The sequence below is a fragment of the Anomaloglossus baeobatrachus genome, chromosome 10, assembly GCF_048569485.1.
Source record: "Anomaloglossus baeobatrachus isolate aAnoBae1 chromosome 10, aAnoBae1.hap1, whole genome shotgun sequence".
NCBI lineage: Eukaryota > Metazoa > Chordata > Amphibia > Anura > Aromobatidae > Anomaloglossus > Anomaloglossus baeobatrachus.
In genome coordinates, this window is record NC_134362.1 from 122,784,813 (window position 1) to 122,795,893 (window position 11,081).

Sequence of the window (11,081 nt, forward strand, 5' to 3'; positions counted from 1 at the left end):
GTTTTGTTTGGTTATCTTGCAATCCCGAGATAATCGTCTCCATGCTCCAAATCCATTTTAAAGCCATTTTTAAGGCATTTCGCGCATACATGAAATGAACACATTTTTCTCCAAAACTATAACAGATGCAAGCTTGTCCTGTTTGGTGGAGATGATATTTAATAAAATAAGTAGAAATCCACTAAAAGTTTTGTTTGGTTATCTTGCAATCCCGAGATAATCGTCTCCATGCTCCAAATCCATTTTAAAGCCATTTTTAAGGCATTTCGCGCATACATGAAATGAACACATTTTTCTCCAAAACTATAACAGATGCAAGCTTGTCCTGTTTGGTGGAGATGATATTTAATAAAATAAGTAGAAATCCACTAAAAGTTTTGTTTGGTTATCTTGCAATCCCGAGATAATCGTCTCCATGCTCCAAATCCATTTTAAAGCCATTTTTAAGGCATTTCGCGCATACATGAAATGAACACATTTTTCTCCAAAACTATAACAGATGCAAGCTTGTCCTGTTTGGTGGAGATGATATTTAATAAAATAAGTAGAAATCCACTAAAAGTTTTGTTTGGTTATCTTGCAATCCCGAGATAATCGTCTCCATGCTCCAAATCCATTTTAAAGCCATTTTTAAGGCATTTCGCGCATACATGAAATGAACACATTTTTCTCCAAAACTATAACAGATGCAAGCTTGTCCTGTTTGGTGGAGATGATATTTAATAAAATAAGTAGAAATCCACTAAAAGTTTTGTTTGGTTATCTTGCAATCCCGAGATAATCGTCTCCATGCTCCAAATCCATTTTAAAGCCATTTTTAAGGCATTTCGCGCATACATGAAATGAACACATTTTTCTCCAAAACTATAACAGATGCAAGCTTGTCCTGTTTGGTGGAGATGATATTTAATAAAATAAGTAGAAATCCACTAAAAGTTTTGTTTGGTTATCTTGCAATCCCGAGATAATCGTCTCCATGCTCCAAATCTATTTTAAAGCCATTTTTAAGGCATTTCGCGCATACATGAAATGAACACATTTTTCTCCAAAACTATAACAGATGCAAGCTTGTCCTGTTTGGTGGAGATGATATTTAATAAAAAAAGTAGAAATCCACTAAAAGTTTTGTTTGGTTATCTTGCAATCCCGAGATAATCGTCTCCATGCTCCAAATCCATTTTAAAGCCATTTTTAAGGCATTTCGCGCATACATGAAATGAACACATTTTTCTCCAAAACTATAACAGATGCAAGCTTGTCCTGTTTGGTGGAGATGATATTTAATAAAATAAGTAGAAATCCACTAAAAGTTTTGTTTGGTTATCTTGCAATCCCGAGATAATCGTCTCCATGCTCCAAATCCATTTTAAAGCCATTTTTAAGGCATTTCGCGCATACATGAAATGAACACATTTTTCTCCAAAACTATAACAGATGCAAGCTTGTCCTGTTTGGTGGAGATGATATTTAATAAAATAAGTAGAAATCCACTAAAAGTTTTGTTTGGTTATCTTGCAATCCCGAGATAATCGTCTCCATGCTCCAAATCTATTTTAAAGCCATTTTTAAGGCATTTCGCGCATACATGAAATGAACACATTTTTCTCCAAAACTATAACAGATGCAAGCTTGTCCTGTTTGGTGGAGATGATATTTAATAAAATAAGTAGAAATCCACTAAAGGTTTTGTTTGGTTATCTTGCAATCCCGAGATAATCGTCTCCATGCTCCAAATCCATTTTAAAGCCATTTTTAAGGCATTTCGCGCATACATGAAATGAACACATTTTTCTCCAAAACTATAACAGATGCAAGCTTGTCCTGTTTGGTGGAGATGATATTTAATAAAATAAGTAGAAATCCACTAAAAGTTTTGTTTGGTTATCTTGCAATCCCGAGATAATCGTCTCCTTGCTCCAAATCCATTTTAAAGCCATTTTTAAGGCATTTCGCGCATACATGAAATGAACACATTTTTCTCCAAAACTATAACAGATGCAAGCTTGTCCTGTTTGGTGGAGATGATATTTAATAAAATAAGTAGAAATCCACTAAAAGTTTTGTTTGGTTATCTTGCAATCCCGAGATAATCGTCTCCATGCTCCAAATCCATTTTAAAGCCATTTTTAAGGCATTTCGCGCATACATGAAATGAACACATTTTTCTCCAAAACTATAACAGATGCAAGCTTGTCCTGTTTGGTGGAGATGATATTTAATAAAATAAGTAGAAATCCACTAAAAGTTTTGTTTGGTTATCTTGCAATCCCGAGATAATCGTCTCCATTAGAGATGAGCGAACCGGTCCCGGTTCGGCTCGAGGCGGTTCGCCGAACGGGGGGTCTGGCTCGAGTTCGGCTCGTCGAACGTTCGACGAACCGAACTCGAGCCCATAGGAAACAATGGCAGGCAATCACAAACACAGTAAAACACCTAGAAAACACCCTCAAAGGTGTCCAAAAGGTGACAAACAACTCACAACACAACACAAACACATGGGAAAGTGACAAGGACATGTACTCATGCGAAAACAAAACAGCTGGACAAGGAAAAAGAGGAGGACACACAGATATAGGCATGGCACGCCCTTCTAAAGTCATGTAAAACACCGCAAGGTGACTCCAAGCGGAGTCTCCCTTTTTTCCAAAAATTGGGCCACACAGACACCCACCCCATCAGTGGCAGCACTTGGGCCCTAGTTGCAAACAGGATGTTTTGATTTGCATCAAGCACATTCAAAAATACGCTATTCTTAGCCGTCCCCAGGATGACACTGGGGTAGGTAGCAAAGTCTTTGCTGACCCATGACTTGTTCATCTTGGCTTCTTTTAAAAACAATGTAAGCAAGGGTTACTCCAAGCGGAGTCTCCCCTTTTTTCCAAAAATTGGGCCCCACACACACCCACCCATTCAGTGGCAGCAGTTGTGCCCCAGTTGTACACTTCACAGCTAGATTTGCATCAAGCACATTCAAAAATACGCCATTCTTATCCGTCCCCAGGATGACACCGGGGTAGGTAGCAAAGTCTTTCCTGATCCCAGCTCTGTTCATCTTGGCTTCTTTTAAAAACACAGCAAGCAAGGGTTACTCCAAGCGGAGTCTCCCTTTTTTCCAAAAATTGGGCCACACAGACACCCACCCCATCAGTGGCAGCACTTCGGCCCTAGTTGCAAACAGGATGTTTTGATTTGCATCAAGCACATTCAAAAATACGCTATTCTTAGCCGTCCCCAGGATGACACCGGGGTAGGTAGCAAAGTCTTTCCTGATCCCAGCTCTGTTCATCTTGGCTTCTTTTAAAAACACAGCAAGCAAGGGTTACTCCAAGCGGAGTCTCCCTTTTTTCCAAAAATTGGGCCACACAGACACCCACCCCATCAGTGGCAGCACTTGGGCCCTAGTTGCAAACAGGATGTTTTGATTTGCATCAAGCACATTCAAAAATACGCTATTCTTAGCCGTCCCCAGGATGACACTGGGGTAGGTAGCAAAGTCTTTGCTGACCCATGACTTGTTCATCTTGGCTTCTTTTAAAAACAATGTAAGCAAGGGTTACTCCAAGCGGAGTCTCCCCTTTTTTCCAAAAATTGGGCCCCACACACACCCACCCATTCAGTGGCAGCAGTTGTGCCCCAGTTGTACACTTCACAGCTAGATTTGCATCAAGCACATTCAAAAATACGCCATTCTTATCCGTCCCCAGGATGACACCGGGGTAGGTAGCAAAGTCTTTCCTGATCCCAGCTCTGTTCATCTTGGCTTCTTTTAAAAACACAGCAAGCAAGGGTTACTCCAAGCGGAGTCTCCCTTTTTTCCAAAAATTGGGCCACACAGACACCCACCCCATCAGTGGCAGCACTTGGGCCCTAGTTGCAAACAGGATGTTTTGATTTGCATCAAGCACATTCAAAAATACGCTATTCTTAGCCGTCCCCAGGATGACACTGGGGTAGGTAGCAAAGTCTTTGCTGACCCATGACTTGTTCATCTTGGCTTCTTTTAAAAACAATGTAAGCAAGGGTTACTCCAAGCGGAGTCTCCCCTTTTTTCCAAAAATTGGGCCCCACACACACCCACCCATTCAGTGGCAGCAGTTGTGCCCCAGTTGTACACTTCACAGCTAGATTTGCATCAAGCACATTCAAAAATACGCCATTCTTATCCGTCCCCAGGATGACACCGGGGTAGGTAGCAAAGTCTTTCCTGATCCCAGCTCTGTTCATCTTGGCTTCTTTTAAAAACACAGCAAGCAAGGGTTACTCCAAGCGGAGTCTCCCTTTTTTCCAAAAATTGGGCCACACAGACACCCACCCCATCAGTGGCAGCACTTGGGCCCTAGTTGCAAACAGGATGTTTTGATTTGCATCAAGCACATTCAAAAATACGCTATTCTTAGCCGTCCCCAGGATGACACTGGGGTAGGTAGCAAAGTCTTTGCTGACCCATGACTTGTTCATCTTGGCTTCTTTTAAAAACAATGTAAGCAAGGGTTACTCCAAGCGGAGTCTCCCCTTTTTTCCAAAAATTGGGCCCCACACACACCCACCCATTCAGTGGCAGCAGTTGTGCCCCAGTTGTACACTTCACAGCTAGATTTGCATCAAGCACATTCAAAAATACGCCATTCTTATCCGTCCCCAGGATGACACCGGGGTAGGTAGCAAAGTCTTTCCTGATCCCAGCTCTGTTCATCTTGGCTTCTTTTAAAAACACAGCAAGCAAGGGTTACTCCAAGCGGAGTCTCCCTTTTTTCCAAAAATTGGGCCACACAGACACCCACCCCATCAGTGGCAGCACTTCGGCCCTAGTTGCAAACAGGATGTTTTGATTTGCATCAAGCACATTCAAAAATACGCTATTCTTAGCCGTCCCCAGGATGACACCGGGGTAGGTAGCAAAGTCTTTCCTGATCCCAGCTCTGTTCATCTTGGCTTCTTTTAAAAACACAGCAAGCAAGGGTTACTCCAAGCGGAGTCTCCCTTTTTTCCAAAAATTGGGCCACACAGACACCCACCCCATCAGTGGCAGCACTTGGGCCCTAGTTGCAAACAGGATGTTTTGATTTGCATCAAGCACATTCAAAAATACGCTATTCTTAGCCGTCCCCAGGATGACACCGGGGTAGGTAGCAAAGTCTTTCCTGATCCCAGCTCTGTTCATCTTGGCTTCTTTTAAAAACACAGCAAGCAAGGGTTACTCCAAGCGGAGTCTCCCTTTTTTCCAAAAATTGGGCCACACAGACACCCACCACATCAGTGGCAGCACTTGGGCCCTAGTTGCAAACAGGATGTTTTGATTTGCATCAAGCACATTCAAAAATACGCTATTCTTAGCCGTCCCCAGGATGACACCGGGGTAGGTAGCAAAGTCTTTCCTGATCCCAGCTCTGTTCATCTTGGCTTCTTTTAAAAACACAGCAAGCAAGGGTTACTCCAAGCGGAGTCTCCCTTTTTTCCAAAAATTGGGCCACACAGACACCCACCCCATCAGTGGCAGCACTTCGGCCCTAGTTGCAAACAGGATGTTTTGATTTGCATCAAGCACATTCAAAAATACGCTATTCTTAGCCGTCCCCAGGATGACACCGGGGTAGGTAGCAAAGTCTTTCCTGATCCCAGCTCTGTTCATCTTGGCTTCTTTTAAAAACACAGCAAGCAAGGGTTACTCCAAGCGGAGTCTCCCTTTTTTCCAAAAATTGGGCCACACAGACACCCACCCCATCAGTGGCAGCACTTGGGCCCTAGTTGCAAACAGGATGTTTTGATTTGCATCAAGCACATTCAAAAATACGCTATTCTTAGCCGTCCCCAGGATGACACCGGGGTAGGTAGCAAAGTCTTTCCTGATCCCAGCTCTGTTCATCTTGGCTTCTTTTAAAAACACAGCAAGCAAGGGTTACTCCAAGCGGAGTCTCCCTTTTTTCCAAAAATTGGGCCACACAGACACCCACCACATCAGTGGCAGCACTTGGGCCCTAGTTGCAAACAGGATGTTTTGATTTGCATCAAGCACATTCAAAAATACGCTATTCTTAGCCGTCCCCAGGATGACACCGGGGTAGGTAGCAAAGTCTTTCCTGATCCCAGCTCTGTTCATCTTGGCTTCTTTTAAAAACACAGCAAGCAAGGGTTACTCCAAGCGGAGTCTCCCTTTTTTCCAAAAATTGGGCCACACAGACACCCACCCCATCAGTGGCAGCACTTGGGCCCTAGTTGCAAACAGGATGTTTTGATTTGCATCAAGCACATTCAAAAATACGCTATTCTTAGCCGTCCCCAGGATGACACCGGGGTAGGTAGCAAAGTCTTTCCTGATCCCAGCTCTGTTCATCTTGGCTTCTTTTAAAAACACAGCAAGCAAGGGTTACTCCAAGCGGAGTCTCCCTTTTTTCCAAAAATTGGGCCACACAGACACCCACCACATCAGTGGCAGCACTTGGGCCCTAGTTGCAAACAGGATGTTTTGATTTGCATCAAGCACATTCAAAAATACGCTATTCTTAGCCGTCCCCAGGATGACACCGGGGTAGGTAGCAAAGTCTTTCCTGATCCCAGCTCTGTTCATCTTGGCTTCTTTTAAAAACACAGCAAGCAAGGGTTACTCCAAGCGGAGTCTCCCTTTTTTCCAAAAATTGGGCCACACAGACACCCACCCCATCAGTGGCAGCACTTGGGCCCTAGTTGCAAACAGGATGTTTTGATTTGCATCAAGCACATTCAAAAATACGCTATTCTTAGCCGTCCCCAGGATGACACCGGGGTAGGTAGCAAAGTCTTTCCTGATCCCAGCTCTGTTCATCTTGGCTTCTTTTAAAAACACAGCAAGCAAGGGTTACTCCAAGCGGAGTCTCCCTTTTTTCCAAAAATTGGGCCACACAGACACCCACCACATCAGTGGCAGCACTTGGGCCCTAGTTGCAAACAGGATGTTTTGATTTGCATCAAGCACATTCCAAATCCACAAGCATTTACTCTCCCCAGGATGACACAGGGGTAGTAAATTCCTTCTGGATCCATGACTTGTTCATTTTGATGAACGTCAGTCTGTCCACATTGTCACTGGACAGACGCGTGCGCTTATCTGTCAGCACACACCCAGCAGCACTGAATACACGTTCAGAGACAACGCTGGCAGCTGGACACGACAAAATCTCCAAGGCGTAACTGGAGAGCTCTGGCCATTTTTCTATGTTTGAAGCCCAAAAGGAGCAAGGCTCCAGTTGCACAGTCATGGCATCGATGTTCATTTGGAGATACTCCTGTATCATCCTCTCCAGCTGTTGAGTATGTGTCAGACTTGTTGTCTCTGGTGGCCTTGCAAAAGAGGGTCTAAAAAAATTATGAAAAGATTCCATAAAATTGCTGTTACCGGCACCAGAAAAGGTCCTACTGGTACGGGTAGACTGTTGAAGATGACGAGACCGTCCCATGTTTGTCAAGTTACAACTGGGAGATTCACTCCCTGCACCTGCACGGTTGTTTGGTGGAAAAGCCGAGCTAAGATCTAGTAACAGCTTCTGCTGATACTCCTGCATACGTGCGTCCCTTTCTATGGCTGGAATTATGTCACAAAATTTGGACTTGTACCGGGGATCTAATAGTGTGGCAATCCAGTAGTCATCATCACTTCTAATTTTGACAATACGACTGTCATGTTGGAGGTAGTGCAACAAAAAGGCACTCATGTGTCTTGCGCAGCCATGCGGACCAAGTCCATGCTGTGTTTGTGGCATAGAGGTGCTACCCGTTCTTTCTTCCTCTGACATCTGACCCCAACCTCTTTCAACTGAAATTTGACCAAGGTCTCCCTCATCCGCTGAGTCTTCCATGTCCATGGACAGTTCGTCCTCCATTTCTTCATGTTCTCCTGCACCTTGCTCAACATTTCGCCTGCTACTATGCGCCCTTGTCGATCCCTGTCCCCCATGGTCCCATGCCTGCTGCGTTGGTGATGATGAACGTCTGGACCTTCGTGATGTTGTTGTCCCTTGCGCATATGAATCCTCCTGTAGTTCCTCCCCTTCATGTTGTCCCACCCCCTGACTCCGAATAGTGTTTAGCGTGTGCTCCAGCATGTAAATGACTGGAATCGTCATGCTGATAATGGCATTGTCAGAGCTAAACATATTCGTCGCCATGTCGAAACTGTGCAGAAGGGTGCATAGGTCCTTGATCTGAGACCACTCCATCAGGGTGATCTGCCCCACCTCTGCATCTCGTTGGCCCAGGCTATACGTCATGACGTATTGCACCAGGGCTCTGCGGTGCTGCCACAGTCGCTGTAACATGTGGAGAGTTGAATTCCAGCGTGTCGCCACATCGCATTTCAGGCGATGAACCGGCAGGCCGAAAGACTTCTGGAGCGATGCAAGTCGCTCTGCTGCGGCGCTTGAACGGCGGAAGTGAGCTGACAGTTTTCGTGCCCTGTTCAGAAGGCCATCTAGGCCGGGATAGTGTGTTAAAAATTGCTGCACGACAAGGTTCAACACGTGAGCCATACAAGGTACGTGTGTCACCTTGCCCAGGCGAAGTGCCGCACCCAGGTTTGCAGCATTGTCGCACACGGCCTTACCAGGCTGCAGTTTGAGTGGAGACAACCATTTATTAAACTCGGACCGCAAAGCTGACCACAACTCCTCAGCTGTGTGACTCTTATTACCAAGACATGTCAAGCTAAAGACCGCCTGATGCCGTTGCGCTCTGCTGCCAGCATAGTAATGAGGGGTGCGTGATTCCTTCTGCGCAGTGAGAACGCTGGTGGCCTGACCAGGCAGGCTTGGGGCGGAGGTGGAGGACCCAGATGAGGTGGAGGATGCAGAAGCAGTGGCGGAACTTGGACAGACAGAGGATTGACACACAAGTCGTGGGGACGGCAAGACTTGTGCAGCAGACCCTTCACCATCTATCACCATAGTTACCCAGTGCCCAGTCAGCGACATGTAACGTCCCTGTCCATGCTTACTGGTCCAAGTATCGGTGGTGAAATGCACCCGTTCACACACAGAGTTTCTCAAGGAAGCGGTGATGTTGTGTGCGACATGCTGGTGTAGCGCGGGCACACCTTTCTTAGAGAAGTAGTGGCGACTAGGCATCTGGTACTGGGGCACAGCGACAGACATAAGGTCTCTAAAATCCTGTGTGTCCACTAGGCGGAAAGGCAGCATTTCGGTAGCCAACAGCTTACAGAGGGATAGAGTCAACCTCTTAGCTTTGTCATGGGTCGGAGGAAGTGGCCTTTTATTTGACCACATCTGAGGGACAGAGATCTGGCTGCTGTGTGTAGACGGTGTTGAGTAGGGTGTCCCTTGAAAAATGCAGGTTTGTGAGGAAAGTGCAGGCGGAGACATGATGTTGCCTTCATCCAACGTTGGTGCTATCGATGTCTGAGAGAGCTGTACACACTCACTTGTTTCCCCTTCCAAACCAACTGACGACCTTACAAGCAAACTGCCTGTTGCGGTTACAGTGGTGGAAGTTTTGCGTGGAAAAACAGGTGTGGCAGCTGTCCCCACAGTCCTAGAAGATGAAGAGCGCGCGGATGCAGTGGAAGGGGCGGGCGGTGGATGGTTCGCTCCACTAGGCCGCATTGCAGCACGGTGAGCTTCCCACCGGGACTTATGATATTTAGTCATGTGACGATTCATGGAAGAAGTTGTCAAACTGCTGAGGTTTTGACCTCTACTAACAGAATCATGACAAATGTTACATATCACATGAGTTGGGCGATCTTTTTCGATGTGAAAAAAGGACCAGGCTAGGCAAGGCTTAGAGGCCATGCGACCTGTTGATCCACCACGAATAATGCTCATAGGCAGAGTGGTGGCTGAGGATGCAGTTGTAGACGTGCTACCAGTGCTCCGACTCTGTCCAGGAAGGCGCAAGGTAACTTCGTCGTCGGTTGCATCCTCCTCCACCGCCTCTGTTGACCTCCTCGAGTGCCTGACTGGGGGTTGACAGTAGGTGGGATCTAGAACGTCATCATCAATTGTTGTGTTTGCACTCCCCTCCCCCTCAGACCGAGCCTCTTCTTGCCCTGAACGAATATTTAAGTTGTCATCCCAATCGGGTATCTGCGTCTCATCTTCATCAGTATGTTCCTCATTGTCTATAACCACAGGTGTTACAGTTTGTGACAAAGGGTCAACATTATGCTCAGAAACTTGGTCCTCACGGCCTGAATCTGAGTCACAAAGGTTCTGGGCATCACTGCAGACCATTTCCTGTTCTGTACTCACTGTAGCTTGGGAGCAGACCTCTGATTCCCAGGCTATAGTGTGACTGAACAGCTCTGCAGACTCAGCCATCTCAGTTCCACCATACTGTGCAGGGCTGATGGAGACTTCAGAGCTGGGAGAAAGCAAGTTTGATTGGGATGACAACTCAGAGGACTGGTGTTTTTTGGATGCGGTACTTGAAGTGGCAGAGAGGGCACTTGTTGGACCACTTGAGATCCATTCAAGCATTTTCCTTTTTTGCCCATCATCTACCTTTGTTCCTGTTGTTCGTGTCCGTAACAAAGGGAGCACATCGGATTGTCCACGGTAAGTAGTAGACATCTTACTTTTGCTGGTAGATGGTCTATCTTCAGCAGATGATAATGGAGCTTTGCCACCTTCCCCACGGACAAAACCTTTTTTGCCTTTTACACCACGCCTCTTCCCCTTTCCACCAGCATCTGTCATTTTGCCACTCATGTTGATTGCGACAAGATTGTGGACTGAAAATGTGGTAGTAAAAATTGAGAGGTGGTGAAGATTGCAGTGGTGGTCTAGCTTTATTAACAGCAGAATAATAAAGAATAAATATCCCTGACAATGCAACTTAGTTATAATTAGTTGGAGTGTGCAACGCAGGCAGACGTGCTGCAAATGTCTTTGCACTAGTGGGACTATAGCAAAGTCCAATAGCCACGTATAGGATGCCACTAGGTACACTGAGTGTTTGCTAGTATAATGGCTTGGTTAGAATGAGTTGTAGTGTGCAACGCAGGCAGACGCGCTCTGCAAATGTCTTTGCACTAGTGGGACTATAGCAAAGTCCAATAGCCACGTATAGGATGCCACTAGGTACACTGAGTGTTT